Genomic DNA, 16767 nt, shown 5'->3' with positions numbered 1-16767 from the left:
CAATAAAGGCATGAGCAAACAAAATTTTGTAATTAATCTGAAAAGATAATAGGATAATGCAATAGAGAATAAATGTGATAGCTACTTTTTTGGTCATCTAAGAAGGCCTATATACGTTGGGACATTCAACTTAAAAACATACATCATTTTGAGAACAAAGCAACCAAGGAATGATCTAAGAAAAGAATATCTCAAATAGAAAAAAGTACATGGTCTCTAAGGTGGGAACCAGCAACAGCCTGTCTGATATAGAGCAAAGTGAATATCAAGAAATTACATATTAAGGGCAAGTGTCATGGAGTAGTGGTTTAAGCTGGTGCCTGTAACACAACAACCCGTATGAGCCCTGATTCAAGTCCTGGCTGCTTCATTTCCAATCTAGCTCCCTGCTAATGGCCTTGGAAAAGAAATGAAAGATGACCCAAATATTTGGGCCTCTGCCACCCACATGGGAGATCTAGAAGAAGCTCCCGGCTCCTGGCTTTGGCCTGGCCTAGTCCTGGCTGTTGCAGCCATCTGAGGAGTAAGCCAGTGGATGGAAGATTTCTGTGTAACTGATTTTTTTTTTTCAAATCTTTAAAGATGACAAACAGATGAATGAGGTAGGTAGGAATTAGATTATGATGGCTTAATAGGCTATCATAAAAACTTGAGATTCAAGCTTGACTACAATGAAAGTTACTAGACTATGATTAAAGATACCACATAATCCTTTAGAATGACCATTATGAAGGCTATGTTGGAGGATTTCCTAAAAAATCTAGGATTGAGTGTTACTAGTCAGGCTTGAATGATGTGCCTGTCTTTAAATCAAGCAGTATGGCCAGAATAATGCCAGTCTTTGGCTCATCTCCAGTTATCTACTCTTAAGACTAGATGGGGAAGTCAACTCCACTTGAACTATATGAAATGAAAGTAGGCATGGGAGTGACACCATCACATCGAGGCGTGTTTTTGCCAGAAGAAACTGGTGTTAGGTAGACACAACAAAAACCCATGACTGCTTCATTATTCAACTTGAGCAAAAGAGTGATTGCCACTATTGAGTACTAGAGCCCTGCCATGTGCTAGAATCTTCAACTCCCTCACCAAGAGTTTTTGCCCTCCAGTTTCAGGGTAGTATCTGAATTTTATGGCACAAATCCGAACTGTGAATGAGGTTGTTTGTTCTAAAGTGACATTCAAATGTTAAGTGTCATTAAATAAGATGAAAGTTAAAAACAAAATTGAAAATATTTCATTTAGTAAATATAAATTTCCAAAGTACAGTTTATGGATTACAATGGCTTCCCCCCCCATAACTTCCTCCCACCTGCACCCCTCCCATCTCCCACTTCCTCTCCCATTCCATTCACATCAAGATTCATTTTCAATTATCTTTTATATACAGAAGATCGATTTAGTATAAAGTAAAGATTTCATCAGTTTTGCAAAATACTTTAAATTTTTGCAAACTATGGCCAGAAAAGCCACATTTAGTGGGGGAAAACTTGCTCAGTGAATAGAAACTAAAATCCTTAAATTTCTATAGCATAGCTATTCTTCATGGCAAATTCAAGTGTCTTTAAGAATAGAGTCCTTCTGTACGTATTCTGTGGAATACTTCTGAGAAATTCTGATACAGTAAATCACTACTCTTTGGTATTCTCAAAATTGAGGGAATTAAGCGAACAATGGCACTGTCAGTGAGGACACAATGCATCCTCTGTATAAACTGCAACCCTTCATGAAGGTTGGAGGAAAAATTACTCGTGGCATACACATCAAGGTAAAAGGGAAATGAAAGGAGACTTGAGAAATTAAAGATCATAGAATCTCATTTCAGTTCTAGAAAAGTGAAAGTTTAAGTTTGGATACAAGAATAAATATAACCAAGAAGAGTTTCACTCAGAATTTTCACAGCATTTGGACTTACATAATAGGACCTATCTTAAGGGAAAAACCTGGTTTCCTGGCTGGGAACTTTTATAAAATTCATAGAGTATGCCTGATTTCTTTTATGCTATCTCTGTTCCCATAGCTAATTTGGAATTTTCTTTTTTTTTTTTTTTTTTAAACTTTTATTTAATGCATATAAATTTCCAAAGTACGACTTATGGATTACAATGGCTTTACCCCGTACCGTCCCTCCCACCCACAACCCTCCCCTTTCCCACTCCCTCTCCCCTTCCATTCACATCAAGATTCATTTTCGATTATCTTAATATACAGAAGATCAGCTTAGTATACATTAAGTATGGATTTCAACAGTTTGCTCCCACACAGAAACATAAAGTGAAAAATAATAGATGATTTTTTTAAATGATGATGAAATCAGAGCAGACCTATTGTCATGTTTAATCCCAGTGAGAGTCAAGTTGGGAATTGATATTTTTTTTTTTTTTTTTTTTTTTTTTTTTTTTTACAGAGGATCAGTTTAGTATGCATTAAGTAAAGCTTTCAACAGTTTGCACCCCCATAGAAACACAAAGTGAAATATATTGTTTGAGTACTCGTTATAGCATTAAATCTCAATGTACAGCACATTAAGGATAGAGATCCTACATGAGGAGTAAGTGCACAGTGACTCCTGTTGTTGACTTTACCAATTGACACTCCTGTCTATGGCATCAGTAATCTCCCTATGCTCCAGTCATGAGTTTCCAAGGCTATGGAAGCCCTCTGAGTTCTCTGATTCTTATCTTGTTTAGACAAGGTCATAGTCAAAGTGGAGGTTCTCTCCTCCCTTCAGAGAAAGGTACCTCCTTCTTTGATGGCCTGTTCTTTCCACTGGGATCTCACTCGCAGAGATCTTTTGCCAGAGTGTCTTGGCTTTCCATGCCTGAAATACTCTCATGAGCTTTTCAGCCAGCTCCGAATGCCTTTAGGGCTGATTCTGAGGCCAGAGTGCTATTTAGGACATCTGCCATTCTATGAGTCTGCTGAGTATCTCACTTCCCATGTTGGATCACTCTCCCCTTTATTTACTCCATCAGTTAGCGTTAGCAGGTACTAGACTTGTCTATGTGCTCCCTTTGACTCCCAGTCCCTTCACCATGACCAACTGTGAACTGAAACTGATCACCTGGAACAGTGAGATGGCATTGGTACATGCCACCTCGATGGAATTGAATTGGAATCCCCTGGTATGCTTCCAACTCCACCACTTGGGGCAAGTCAGCCTGAGCATGTCCCAAATTATACATCTCTTCCCTCTCCCATTCCCACCACCATGTTCAACAGGGATCACATTTCAGTTAATTTTCAACACTTAAGAATAACTGTGCATCAATTACAGATCTAAACCAGTCATATTAAGTAGAACAGATAAAAAAAACTACTAAGAGGGATAATGTATTTAGTTGTTCATTAACAGTCAGGGCTATGCTGATCAAGCCACCATTTCCCATAGTGTCCACCTCACTCCAACAGGTTTCCCTCTTGGTGTTCAGTCAGTCGTCACCGATCAGGGAGAACATATGGTATTTGTCCCTTTGGGACTGGCTTATTTCACTCAGCATGATGTGTTCCAGATTCCTCCATTTTGTTGCAAATGACTGGATTTCGTTGTTTCTTACTGCGGTATAGTATTCTAAAGAGTACATATCCCATAATTTCTTTATCCAGTCTATCGTTGATGGGCATTTAGGTTGGTTCCAGGTCTTAGCTATTGTGAATTGAGCTGCAATAAACATTAGGGTGCAGACCTCTTTTTTGTTTGCCAATTTAAATTCCTTTGGGTAAATTCCAAGGAGTGGGATGGCTGGGTCGAACGGTAGGGTTATCTTCAGGTTTCTGAGGAATCTCCAGACTGACTTCCATAGTGGCTTGACCAGTTTGCATTCCCACCAACAGTGGGTTAGTGTCCCTTTTTCCCCACATCCTCGCCAGCATCTGTTGTTGGTAGATTTCTGCATGTGAGCCATTCTAACCGGGGTGAGGTGAAACCTCATTGTGGTTTTGATTTGCATTTCCCTGATTGCCAATGACCTTGAACATTTTTTCATGTGCCTGTTGGCCATTTGGATTTCCTCTTTTGAAAAATGTCTATTGAGGTCCTTGGCCCATCTCTTAATTGGGTTGTTGGTTTTGTTTTTGTGGAGTTTCTTGATCTCTTTGTAGATTCTGGTTATTAACCCTTTGTCTGTTGCATAGTTTGCAAATATTTTTTCCCATTCTGTCGGTTGTCTTTTCACTCTCCTCACTGTTTCTTTTGCAGTACAGAAACTTCTCAATTTGATGCAATCCCAATAGTTGATTTTGGCTTTGACTGCCTGTGCCTCCCGGGTCTTTTCCAGAAATTCTTTGCCTGTGCCAATATCTTGAAGGGTTTCTCCAATGTTCTCTAGTAACTTGATGGTGTCAGGTCGTAGATTTAGGTCTTTAATCCATGTTGAGTGGATTTTTGTGTAAGGTGTAAGGTAGGGGTCTTGCTTCATGATTCTGCACGTGGAAATCCAATTTTCCCAGCACCATTTATTGAATAGACTGTCCTTGCTCCAGGAATTAGTTTTAGATCCTTGATCAAATATAAGTTGGCTGTAGATGTTTGGTTTGATTTCTGGTGTTTCAATTCTGTTCCATTGGTCTATCCATCTGTTTCTGCACCAGTACCATGCTGTTTTAATTACAACTGCCCTGTAGTATGTCCTGAAATCTGGTATTGTGATGCCTCCGGCTTTGTTTTTGTTGTACAAGATTGCTTTAGCTATTCGAGGTCTCTTGTGCCTCCATATAAATTTCAGCACCATTTTTTCCAGATCTGAGAAGAAGGTCTTCGGTATCTTGATTGGTATTGCATTGAATCTGTAAATTGCTTTTGGGAGAATGGACATTTTGATGATATTGATTCTTCCAATCCATGAGCATGGAAGATTTTTCCATTTCTTGGTATCCTCTTCTATTTCTTTCTTTAAGGTTTTGTAATTTTCATCGTAGAGATCTTTAACGTCTTTGGTTAAGTTTATTCCAAGGTATTTGATTGTTTTTGTAGCTATTGTGAATGGGATTGATCTTAGAAGTTCTTCCTCAGCCATGGCATTGTCTGTGTATACAAAGGCTGTTGATTTTTGTGCATTGATTTTATACCCTGCTACTTTGCCAAACTCTTCTATGAGTTCCAATAGTCTCTTGGTAGAGTTCTTTGGGTCCTCTAAATAAAGAATCATGTCATCTGCAAAGAGGGATAGTTTGAGCTCTTCCTTCCCAATTTGTATCCCTTTAATTTCTTTTTCTTGCCTAATAGCTCTGGCTAGAACCTCCAGAACTATATTGAATAGCAGTGGTGAGAGTGGGCATCCCTGTCTGGTTCCAGATCTCAGTGGAAATGCTTCCAACTTTTCCCCATTCAATAGGATGTTGGCTGTGGGTTTTTCATAGATTGCTTTGATTGTATTGAGGAATGTTCCTTCCAAACCCAGTTTGCTTAGAGTTTTCATCATGAACGGGTGTTGTATTTTATCAAATGCTTTCTCGGCATCTATTGAGATAATCATATGGTTTTTCTTCTGCAGTCTATTAATGTGGTGTATCACATTGATTGTCTTGCGCACATTAAACCATCCCTGCATACCAGGGATGAATCCCACTTGGTCTGGGTGGATGATCTTTCTGATGTGTTGTTGCATTCTATTGGCGAGAATTTTATTGAGGATTTTTGCATCTATGTTCATCAGGGATATTGGTCTGTAATTCTCTTTCAGTGCTGCATCTTTTTCTGGCTTAGGAATTAAGGTGATGCTGGCTTCATAGAAAGAATTTGGGAGGACTCCCTCTGCTTCGATTGTTCTGAATAGTTTGAGAAGAATTGGAGTTAGTTCTTCTTTAAACGTCTGGTAGAATTCAGCAGTGAATCCATCTGGTCCTGGGCTTTTCTTTGTTGGGAGGGCCTTTATTACTGTTTCAATTTCTGTCTCAGTTATGGGTCTGTTTAGGTTTTCGATGTCTTCCTGGTTCAATTTAGGCAGGTTGCTTGTGTCCAGGAATCTATCCATTTCTGATAGGTTTCCCTGTTTGCTGGCATACAAGTCCTTGTAGTAATTTCTGATGATTCTTTTTATTTCTGTGGTGTCTGTTGTTACATTTCCTTTTTCATCTCTGATTTTATTGATTTGGGTCTTTTCTCTTCTTTTTTTAGTTAGTTGGGCCAATGGGGTGTCAATTTTGTTTATTTTTTCAAAAAACCAGCTCTTCGTTTGGCTGATTTTTTGTAATGTTTTTCTTGATTCAATCCTGTTGATTTCTTCTCTGATTTTAATTATTTCTCTTCTCCTACTAGATTTGGGTCTGATTTGCTGTAGGTTTTCTAGATCCTTGAGGTGAATTGAAAGCTCATCTATTTGGTGTCTTTCCAATTTCTTGATGTAGGCACCTATTGATATAAACTTTCCTCTTAACACTGCTTTTGCTGTGTCCCATAAGTTTTGGTATGTTGTGCTGTTATCCTCATTTACTTCCAGAAAGTTTTTGATTTCTCTTTTGATTTCTTCTATGACCCATTGTTCATTCAGGAGCATGTTGTTCAATCTCCATGTGTTTGCGTATGCTCTAGGGATTCCTGAGTTGGTAATTTCCAACTTCATTCCTTTATGGTCTGAGAAGCTGCATGATATGATTCTAATTCTTTTGAATTTGCTGAGACTCGCTTTATGGCCTAGTATGTGGTCAATCCTAGAGAAGGTTCCATGTACTGCTGAGAAGAATGTAAAATCTTTAGCTGTAGGATTGAAAGTTCTGTATATATCTGTTAGATCCATTTGGGCTATAGTGTCGTTTAAATCTACTGTATCCTTGTTGATCTTCTGACCGGATGATCTGTCTATTTCTGAGACTGGAGTATTGAAGTCCCCCAATACTACTGTATTGGGGTCTAAGTCTCCCTTTAAGTCCGTTAATAAATCTTTTAGATAAACTGGTGCCCTGTAGTTAGGTGCATATACATTGATAATTGTTATATCTTCCTGTTGAATTGATCCCTTAATCATGATATAGTGTCCCTCTTTGTCTCTCTTAACAGTTTTTGTGGTAAAGTTTATGTTGTCCGATATTAAGATGGCTACGCCCGCTCTTTTTTCATTTCTGTTGGCATGGTATATCTTTTTCCAGCCTTTCACTTTCAGTCTGTATGGATCTTTGTTGGAAAGATGTGTTTCTTGTAAGCAGCAAATAGATGGGTTTTGTTCCTTAACCCAATCAGCCAATCGGTGTCTTTTAACTGGACAGTTCAGGCCATTCACGTTCAAAGTGACTAATGATAAGTGGTAACTTTGCCCTGCCATTTGCCAAAGACAAGTTCTAATATATGCTTTGAATTCCCTGTGATCTTTTGCTGTGAGGTTTCCTTCCTTGGTTTCCTTCCTTTACCTTCTTTCATATTGATGACCGTGTTTCTGTGTTTCTGTGTGTAACACATCTTTAAGCATCTTTTGCAGGGCTGGACGATTGGCAACAAATTCTTTCAATTTCTGTTTGCAACGGCTCACTAGGCTAATCCTCCACCTTGCGGCGCCGGCACACCGGGTTCTAGTCCCGGTCGGGGCGCCGGATTCTGTCCCGGTTGCCCCTCTTCCAGGCCAGCTCTCTGCTGTGGCCAGGGAGTGCAGTGGAGGATGGCCCAGGTGCTTGGGCCCTGCACCCCATGGGAGACCAGGAAAAGCACCTGGCTCCTGGCTCCTGCCATCGGATCAGCGCGGTGCTCCGGCCACGGCGGCCATTGGAGGGTGAACCAACGGCAAAGGAAGACCTTTCTCTCTGTCTCTCTCTTTCACTGTCCACTCTGCCTGTCAAAAAAAAAAAAAAAAAAAAAGGAATTTTCTTTTTTAAAGAATATACTTGGTGTTTGGGATGATAGTAATTGTGGAGTACCATCTGCAAAAACTTTGTCTATTAGCCTGCATTATCTAATTTTCAAAATGGTTTAGACAAACATTGAGTATTTACCTGCCCAAAAGACTAGGTTTGGGGAGGCACAAAGCCTTCTGTTACATTAACAAATATGGTTAGAAAATCAAGGCCTATGCAGCCAGCCATTCAGAAAGCAGGGTAGTGTGGGTGTTGGTGGGTCATGTGTCATTGAGGCTGGGATATTACCTGTCTTAAGTAGTCATTTGACCCAGCCATAGAAGTAGGTGGCTCCACATGCTTCTCCTGGGGGGTCTTTTATTGCTGGGATTTTAAATACCCTTTTTATGGGCTTAAGGATGCCCTATACTGTTTCTAGTTCTGCCCTATCTCTCTAGAGTAGATTGACATTATTTCCTACTGCACATCTCCCTGGAAGTATTAACTTCAGTGTGCCTAAAACTCGAGGCCTTTTGTTCCTGTATATCCTTCCGTATTCTATATTTTGGTAACTGGCACCACCAATCACTACCAATATAAAACAAAAAACTCAACTGCTTTAGAATTTCCATTAGTATTCCCATCAACCTCTAAATTCCAACATTGTTTCCTACTACATCCTCCCTTTGTATCTGATATTTACTTGTATTGAAGCATTGATCACATGGTGCTGTGTGTAATGCCTTAGACATGTGTTTTTGAGCTCTGGGTAGAACCTGTGGTTTCGTAGCCTTTGGTTCTATTCCAGTGCCCAATGCCTCACCTAGGCCTTGCTTGTGGAAGGAATTTTGTGTTAAGCATCTATTTATCAGTTACTTAGAATTCATTCAATACACATTTATGGAGGCTTTGCTTTATGGTAGGAACAGTGTCAGTTTGATGTTGGACACAAAGATGAGTGGGACATTATCCTTACCCCTGACAGTTTGCCAAGAACTAGAAAGTGATTTTGAAAAATTCAGTCAAGATGCATGTGTAATCTTAACATTGTTCTTTTTTAGTCTTGACATGTGCATATTAGTATGTCACTTTATTTGATGCAGATTTCACAATGATTCTCTCCCATGTTTTTCAATGCTGTGTATGTTAAAGCCGCAGGTTGAATGATTACTATCAAAGCACTTTGGGGAGAAAATTTCTCTAGAAGATATATTCCTATGAATATGAAACCTTGTTAGGAAAATAACGCAACAGAATCTCAAAGCCATTTCTGATAAAAATAAAAATTCACCTTACAAGTTCCCTCATTTGGGCATAAATCAAGAGGCAGTGCATGTAGGGATGGTAGCCAAGAGGTTAATGATAACAATTTGAGGATATTGATTAGTCCAGGTATACTGAAAATTGACTTAAGGAATTAAGCACTTAATAAGTCAAAGGTAAGTGGAAAACTTCAGTCATTTTCGAGACATCTTCTCATCTCAATCACTTTCAACCTGCTGAAGAAGAGGCTCTTTTGGGTGACAGCTAATGTTTTCCCTCAAAGTTTCACTTGTTGTCAAACTGCGTCCAGATCCACTTTGAAGCCTTTTTTTTTTTTTTTTTTAGGTCAAGTAAGGTCCCACTAGCACTTTTGAAGTATAAAAAAGGAATGTTCTTCAGGTTGAACTGGCTTACAGGTTATTACCACTAAAAAAATTAAAGGTTCACGATGAGCTTCCAAAATGGAATTAGTCTGCACAACTACAAAAAACAAATGTTCTTTATGTTCGGTATGGAAGAAATGCTACCCATTTTTTCCCAGAGACAGGTTATAACACAAAGTAGGCAAAGTATATTAGATCAGCAGTTAGGACAGTATTTCATTCTAGCACACCATTAAAATGATTAAAAATCTCCCTACCTCAAGTCCTACCATATTCAATTTCAGTAGTTCCTGCCTCTTACTTCATTCTAAAAGTTGAAGTCATGAGTTTAATATCCCTTAACTATCTTTCCCCCTGTCTGGAAACTTCTGTGTAATCACTTTGCCCTCTTGTCCTTCCCTTTCATCTCGGACTATGGGAAGGGACCACTTCACGGAGTACTTGTGTGGCTCATAACAGAGTCCAGGAAAACAATGGCTGAAACAAGTTAGGGGACTCTTTCCTCTCATATCGCTGAGTTTGGAAGACGAAGCATTCTTCCTGGGAAGAGCTGGTACAGAAGCTCAGAAGTAGCAACAGTGGACCCAGATCCTTTGGTCTTTCTGTTCACCCTGTTTCATGCTTGACTCTCATCCAAACAGTTGCCCCATAATCAAAAAAGTCCCTGTAACTCCAGCCATCAAATACATGTCTGGAATTAGCAAGAAAGGGGGTGGATCACAAGGGCATCTTCCAGCTTAGAAAACTCTTAAGGATTTTTTTTGAACCTGGAAACTTCTGTTTGTATCTCATTGGTCACCATTCTGTCACATGACTTTCTGCAAGGAAAAAACGAGACAACTCATTAAACTTGACACCACCATACTCCACTGTCTCCTCAAATAGAATTCTATGTAGGGACAAGTTAACAGATTTGAGGTACCAACTCAAAATCATGCCTGGTATCTTAAATCGCTTCCTCTATTTTCAAATGTTCCCCTTGTTGAAATGCTATAAAGCAATACTAAGGAAAACTAATAGTTTTGGAATTGAACAGATATGGGTTCAAATTCTGAGCTCATCACTAATTAGCTCTTGAATCTTGTTCAAGTTATTTAAAATTCCCTAGCCTTTATTGGTCCAAATGGAGATTAAAATACCTATTATGAACACTTGTTTTGGGGAACTAAATACATCAAAACAACTACTAAAGTGCCTGGAACATAGGAGACATTACCTATGGCTATAGAAATCCCATAAAAGTGCTACTCTGATTCTCTTTGAAGCAACATGTCTTTGTCTTCTTGCCCCTGCAGACAACTTTTTACTGTCAAGTAAATATTAATATTCCCAGGCTTTGATCTTGGCTCCCTGGCTGCCTCGTGCTGTGATTCTCATCCATTGTTTCAGTCTCAACCAGCACTCAAATGCTGATGACCTTCAGCGTGGACCCTCTCTTCAGTCTCACACTCACCTGAGTATTTCCGAACAATCTGTAGTAGGCTGAACACTGGCTCTCCAAAATGTAAGTCCACTGGAACCTCAGAATGACATGTTTAAAACATAAAGGTCTTCACAGACTTAAAGTAATCTTGATGAGATAGTCCTGAATTAGGATGGATGGAAGCAGAAGTTCAATATTGGCAACTCTGGCCCATGGTGCTTTTCTTTCTGTTACCCCTTGTTTAACAATTTATTTTTCATCCAAAAAGTTGCCTCATGTTCAAACTTTGGTCACTGTAACTCCACACTCCATGGTTACATGCCTGGAGTAGAGAGGAAGAAGAGGGTAGGGGAGGATTAAATGGCACCCTAAGTCCAATGTAGTTCTGAAGACAGAAAATGGGGAAGATCAAGACATGGGGAGAAAGCCACATGACAGAGGCACATATGAGTGATGAACAGCAAAAGTTGCTATCTACCACCGGAAGCTAGAGAGACGAACAAACTTTGCCACCAAGCCTCAAGAAGGAAATACTATTGAGACCTTAATTTCACACTGCTGGCCTCCACAGCTTTGGGATAATCCATTTCTGCTTCAAGTCTTGAAGTTTGTAATGATTTCTTGCAATAGCCCTAGGATACTAATATCCTATCTCTGAGTTCCTCGGTTACCTCTCTGAATGCGTTTTTCTGCTGTATTTTCTAACTTATTGAATGTTTAGAGTTCATTGGTTATTGCTTTCCAATTAAGCCACTCCTTCATCTATTCCTTCATGTGGTCTGTAAGCCTTGCTAGGCCAGAGCCTCTTTTTCCCAGAATATTGCCAGACTCCCAAGTGGCATATTTCTCATTCTGTCCCATTCTTACCCTTCACATTACACATCCTTGCTTTGATATGAAGTATGAGATACCTTCACCAAAGTGTCATGTTGATCAGAATACTCCCTTTCTAAGTAAATATAAAGCTACAAGTTTTCCATAAAATAAAACCCAAATGTCTACTCACAGGCTTCCAGGTCCTTTTCAAATTGTTCTTACCACAAAATTGGTCTGACCTACTAATGCCTCTCTACTTCCAGCCAAGCAAACCTACTTGTCTGTTTCACACAACATGCCCACTGGTTGCCCCAAGTCTACTAGTTTTAGTCAGGATGCTATTTTGGAGAAATGGTAGTGTTTTTATCCTTTGTTCATAACCACCATCTTCTCTAGTTAGGGATTGTCCATCTACCAAGCAAAAATCAGTTACCACAGGAAGGAATTGAAACAAAACAAGGTCATGTTGAGCTTGTGACATTCAATTCAGAAATAAGAGAAATAGCTGGTGTTCAGGTCCTCAGAAGGGCTTCTCAAAACTCTTCTGGTACACATATGGAAGACGGGTATCTTTTGCAATGGCCAGCGCAAGAGCCTCACTGCTCTGGCTAGAAAGAACATATAGGAGTGACTTGGAAAAGTCCATCTTTTCTACACTCATTGGCCAAAGGGCAGTGAATGGCAGATGGAGCTGAAGCAATCAGCTGAGTCTCTAAGATGTGAGCTGGAAGGAGAGGATATCTGATAACTTGGGCTGTACACTGCTGTAGTTCCTGGCTTCAGTTCTCTAACGTTAGCAATTTTGTCAAATAGAGCTTGGGGGTTTTGTATTGCTATGTCTTTCAATTTCATCCTCTTAAGCTGTAAGCTCCTCCAGGGCAAAGAACGTACTTCCGTCACTCCATGGTTTATTTTGTGAGATGCTGGTGCCAAGCAGGGGGGAGCTTTTTTCAATAACCATGCAAATCATTGTTGAATGTCTGGGTAGGGGCCTTAAGATGAGAACACATCAATAAAACTTGAGAGAAAAAGACTTAAGGTCCTTATTTACACATTAAGGCTAACAAATGTTCATTGCTTTTCAAAGAATTTTGGTCATAATGGGGTGTATGAAGGAGGTTCACATTTTAGCCTCTTGCAGGTTGGTTTAAACCATCTGCAAAGTCCTTTAATATTGCATCTAAGAGCCCTAAGATCAACAGAATAAGAACAACTATTTGTGCTAAAGAGTTATAAAAATGATTGAAGTTTGGCCACAGTCCTCATAAATTCATGAAAAGGCAGAATGAGGAAAATTGTAAAGAAATCGATTAACTTTTTATTTGCAAAACTTTGATTCTATGTCGAACTCTGCCTGGGCTAGTCTCACACAAAAGATGCTAGTAACTTTACCTAGCTAATTCGTGAGACACCATTTCTAAATACTTCATAGGAATAAATGAATTCTGATAACTCTGAATTATCACATCTCTTCCCAGATGTTCAAGGTCATGCAGTTGGTAGTAAATGAAGCCAGAATGTGACTCAAAGCAGCCTTCCTCTCTATTTATATTCTTTACCAATATGGTTTAAAGCCAGCAATATGGTTGAATGTCTACACAGAGTTGACATCAGGGAAACCTGGAAAAATACCAGTAGAAAACTTGGGAGAATGACAGCTTTATATTTTGTAATGGAGGTCTTTAAGCATGAACAAAAAACCCAGAAGCCATAAGAGGAGACCAACACATAAGAGACCAACACACTTGGCTGCAAGACAAACCAAAAACCTTCGCATAGTCAGAGAAGTGATAGAAAGTTCAAATGTATAGACCTTACTGGAGAAACTACTTGCTTAACATATACTAGAGGTTAAGAATATTTAAAGAAATGTTATAAATCAATGAAAAACACACAAATAAAAGTAACTAGCAAAATGCAAATCACATAACAAGCATGATGTGCAGCAGTTAAGACAACCCTTGACATGCTTACGTCTCATTCATAGTGCCTGGGTTCTAGTCCTGGCATTGCTGCCAACCCCAGGTTTTCTGCTAATGCTCACCCTGGGAGGCAGCAGGTGCTTGTTCAAGCAGATGGGTCCATGACATCTACATGGGAAATCTGGATTGAGTTCTGGGCTCCTGGCCCAGCCCTGACTGGTGTAAGCATTTAGAAGGAAGAATATTGTGCTCTCCACATCTTTCTCCCTTCTTGCCTTTCAAAACAAATCTAAACATTTAAAAATGTTTATCACTAATCAAAACAATGCAAATGGAAACTTTGGGATACTTGCAACAATATAACTGGTATATATTCAAAAGTTTGGGGGCTGGCCCCTGGCTCACTTGGTTAATCCTCCGCCTGCGGTGCCGGCATCCCATATGGGTGCGGGGTTCTAGTCCCGGCTGCTCCTCTTCCAGTCCAGCTCTCTGCTGTGGCCCGGAAAGGCAGTGGAGGATGGCCCAAGTGCTTGGGCCCCTGCACCCGCATGGGAGACCAGGAGGAAGCACCTGGCTCCTGGCTTCGGATCGATGCAGCGCTGGCCGTAGCGGCCATTTGGGGAGTGAACCAACGGAAGGAAGACCTTTCTCATTGTCTGTAACTCTGTGTCAAATAAATGAAGAAAAAGTTTGGAAATTAAAATCACACATCGGCATGAATACATGTGCCCCGTCTTTTTTTTTTTTTTTTTTTTTTACATTTGAAAGTCAGAATTACAGAGGGAGGTCTTCCACCCACTGGTTCAGTCCCTAAATGGCCACAGGGGCCAGAGCTGGATGAGATTGAAGCCAGGAGCTAGGAGGAGCTTCTGGGTCTCCCACATGGGTGCAGGGTACCAAGGACTTGGAACATCTTTTGCTTTCCCAGGCCATTAACAGGGAGTTGTATTGGAAGTGGAGTAGCAGGGACTCAAACCAGTGCACATGTAGGATGCCTGCACTGGACGAAGTAGCTTTATCTGCTATGTTACAGCACCAGCCCACATGTCCTCGTTAGTCCTAAAGATAGTGAAGGGGAAGTTTCAATCAGAATCTTGGTGATTACATAGTATTTAATGACTTGGAAATTCCAGGGGTAATTAGAACCAATTTTTCTCTATCCTTTTGAACTACGGTTTTTTCTTCAATGAAGAAAAAAATCACTGATAAACCAAATAAGAAAACTGAAAATATGAAAATCTACATATACTCAATGTTTACTCCAGGGTCTCTTGGAAACTGCTGCCGTTCTGCCAACCATGTGATACTTCTGCATATTATGCCTTCTTGGGGAAATCACTTGTAACCACAGGCTTTTTGTTGGGATTTTTTTTTTTTTTTGGCCTTGTTTTATTTTTGCCCACAAGGCATTACTAGTGCAAAGGCCTAGGTTAATCAAACACCTGAAACTCTGAAGAAGCGGGACCACATTGTAGAACTGACAGCTGTTCACATTGCTCTGAATAACCAAATCTCCAGTTCTTTGCAGGGAGATAAGAATTTCTTGGCACATTAGGTAGGGGCTTTGTAACTACTTTTTAAAAGTAGGTTTGGGTGGGGGAGGAGCAGCAATGGAAAAGATTTAGGCATTGCAGAAAACCTTGAAAATGGCTCCAAACAGATAAGTAATCACCATGTGATAAACACTGTTTCACAGACCAGCCCTTTAATAAGATTCACTTTCTGCTGACTCACTCAGATATACCTAGTGGTAGCACTTCAAAAATAAAATATGAAGAGAATAAAGGCATGATCCCATTCTCCTCTTGGGAGAACTGCTGACTTTACTGGCATCAATACTCTAAAGACTTATGTAAATTTTTCAATTGGGTAGCTAGAATTCTTTTTATTTTCCCTCTGTAAGTATTGCACTGAGACTCTCTGGATAACTTCCATCTTATAACATTTTCTGGCTGAGCACTCTCTACAAGGAATGAATAGAATACTCTGCTGGCTTTTATTCAGTGTAGCTCTCTGTAGAACTTAAAAATAACAGTTTGAAAAACATTAACTCTTTCAGAGCACATAGACATCCTCATGGAGCCAACAATGGGAAAAGTCTCTTGAATGTAGGGTTGCATGTAGACACTGGCTTGATGGAGAACTGATGGGTATTCAAGGCCAGCACTGGCCCAGGGTAGCTGAGTCACTCCTGGAAACCCTGTTAACATCTCTGAGCCTCAGTCTTTCATAAACAAAAGAGTTGAAGGTAATGACACTTAAGATTTTAAGGTCTGTGATAAAATGAGGTCTAATAAAATATCCTAATACTCTGGACTATGACTATCATAGCTACCAGATGGTACCTTTTGAATTGTGTTCTATGACTTGTTCTTTGAATCTTGCTGAAATGACCAAATTTCATCTAAATCACCTTTTCTGTTCAAGTTTTGTTTTTCCTTATCGGCATTATTCATAATTTTGAGACCAGTTCTGAAATCATCAATTTGATATGCCAAAAAGCAATGCTACTTGGATGAGGCAAGATAAGCATGGTTATGCTGCAGAAATCAATTAACTCAATAAAATCAAATCATACCTCAAAGTCATGAGGAAACCTTGTAAATTCAGGGCAGGATTCTTCCCTGTAGTGACTGTCATCCTGGCTGCTTCTATCCTGTGGCTCTTTTGTTTCAGCCTAGGTCCTCCACAATTGCTGTAACAGAATGAGAACTAGAATGTTACTTCTTAAAAGCTCTAGGCTAGAACTCACATACACACACATCATTCTACTCATGGCTCACTAACCAAAACTAGCCAGGCAATGCTGCCCAGCCTCGAAAGGGCTGAAGAATGGGTCTGGAGCATATAAATCTGTAGGTATATCTCTAGCTCTGTTTCTCTCTCCTATCATAACATCAAGCTGGTCATCAACTGATCATCCATGGTCTATTATCTGCAAGGTACTTAAAAGGAAACAAAGATGAACATGACACACTCCCTTAACATTGACAAAGGAGAGTAACATCTTCCAGGAACTTTGCAGTTGTCTCATTTCATTTTTCTGCTAATGCTGGTAAGGGCATTCAGACTTTTTCCTTGTCCTTACAGATAAGAAAACTTAGACTTGGGGCCAGCGCTGTGACGCAGCAGGTTAACGCCCTGGCCTGAAGCACCAGCATCCTATATGGTTGCTGGTTCAAGTCCCGGCTGCTCCACTTCC

At 39.9% G+C, this 16767-nt stretch overlaps 1 long non-coding RNA gene across 1 annotated transcript; it reads right to left on the bottom strand.

Annotated features, from left to right (window-relative positions):
- Window positions 1-7847: 7847 nt before the first annotated feature.
- On the bottom strand, window positions 7848-16263 carry LOC127490806 (uncharacterized). The gene is made up of 3 exons (XR_007919213.2): window positions 16144-16263; window positions 10858-11149; window positions 7848-10222 (listed from the first exon to the last, which is right to left on the bottom strand). It is a non-coding gene; the product is annotated as an uncharacterized lncRNA (long non-coding RNA).
- Window positions 16264-16767: the final 504 nt, after the last annotated feature.

This window comes from Oryctolagus cuniculus, chromosome 6, assembly GCF_964237555.1.
Source record: "Oryctolagus cuniculus chromosome 6, mOryCun1.1, whole genome shotgun sequence".
In the NCBI taxonomy this organism is placed as follows: Eukaryota; Metazoa; Chordata; class Mammalia; order Lagomorpha; family Leporidae; genus Oryctolagus; species Oryctolagus cuniculus.
The sequence above is the reverse complement of the archived record's forward strand: the minus strand, read 5'-3'. Positions and strand labels throughout refer to the sequence as shown.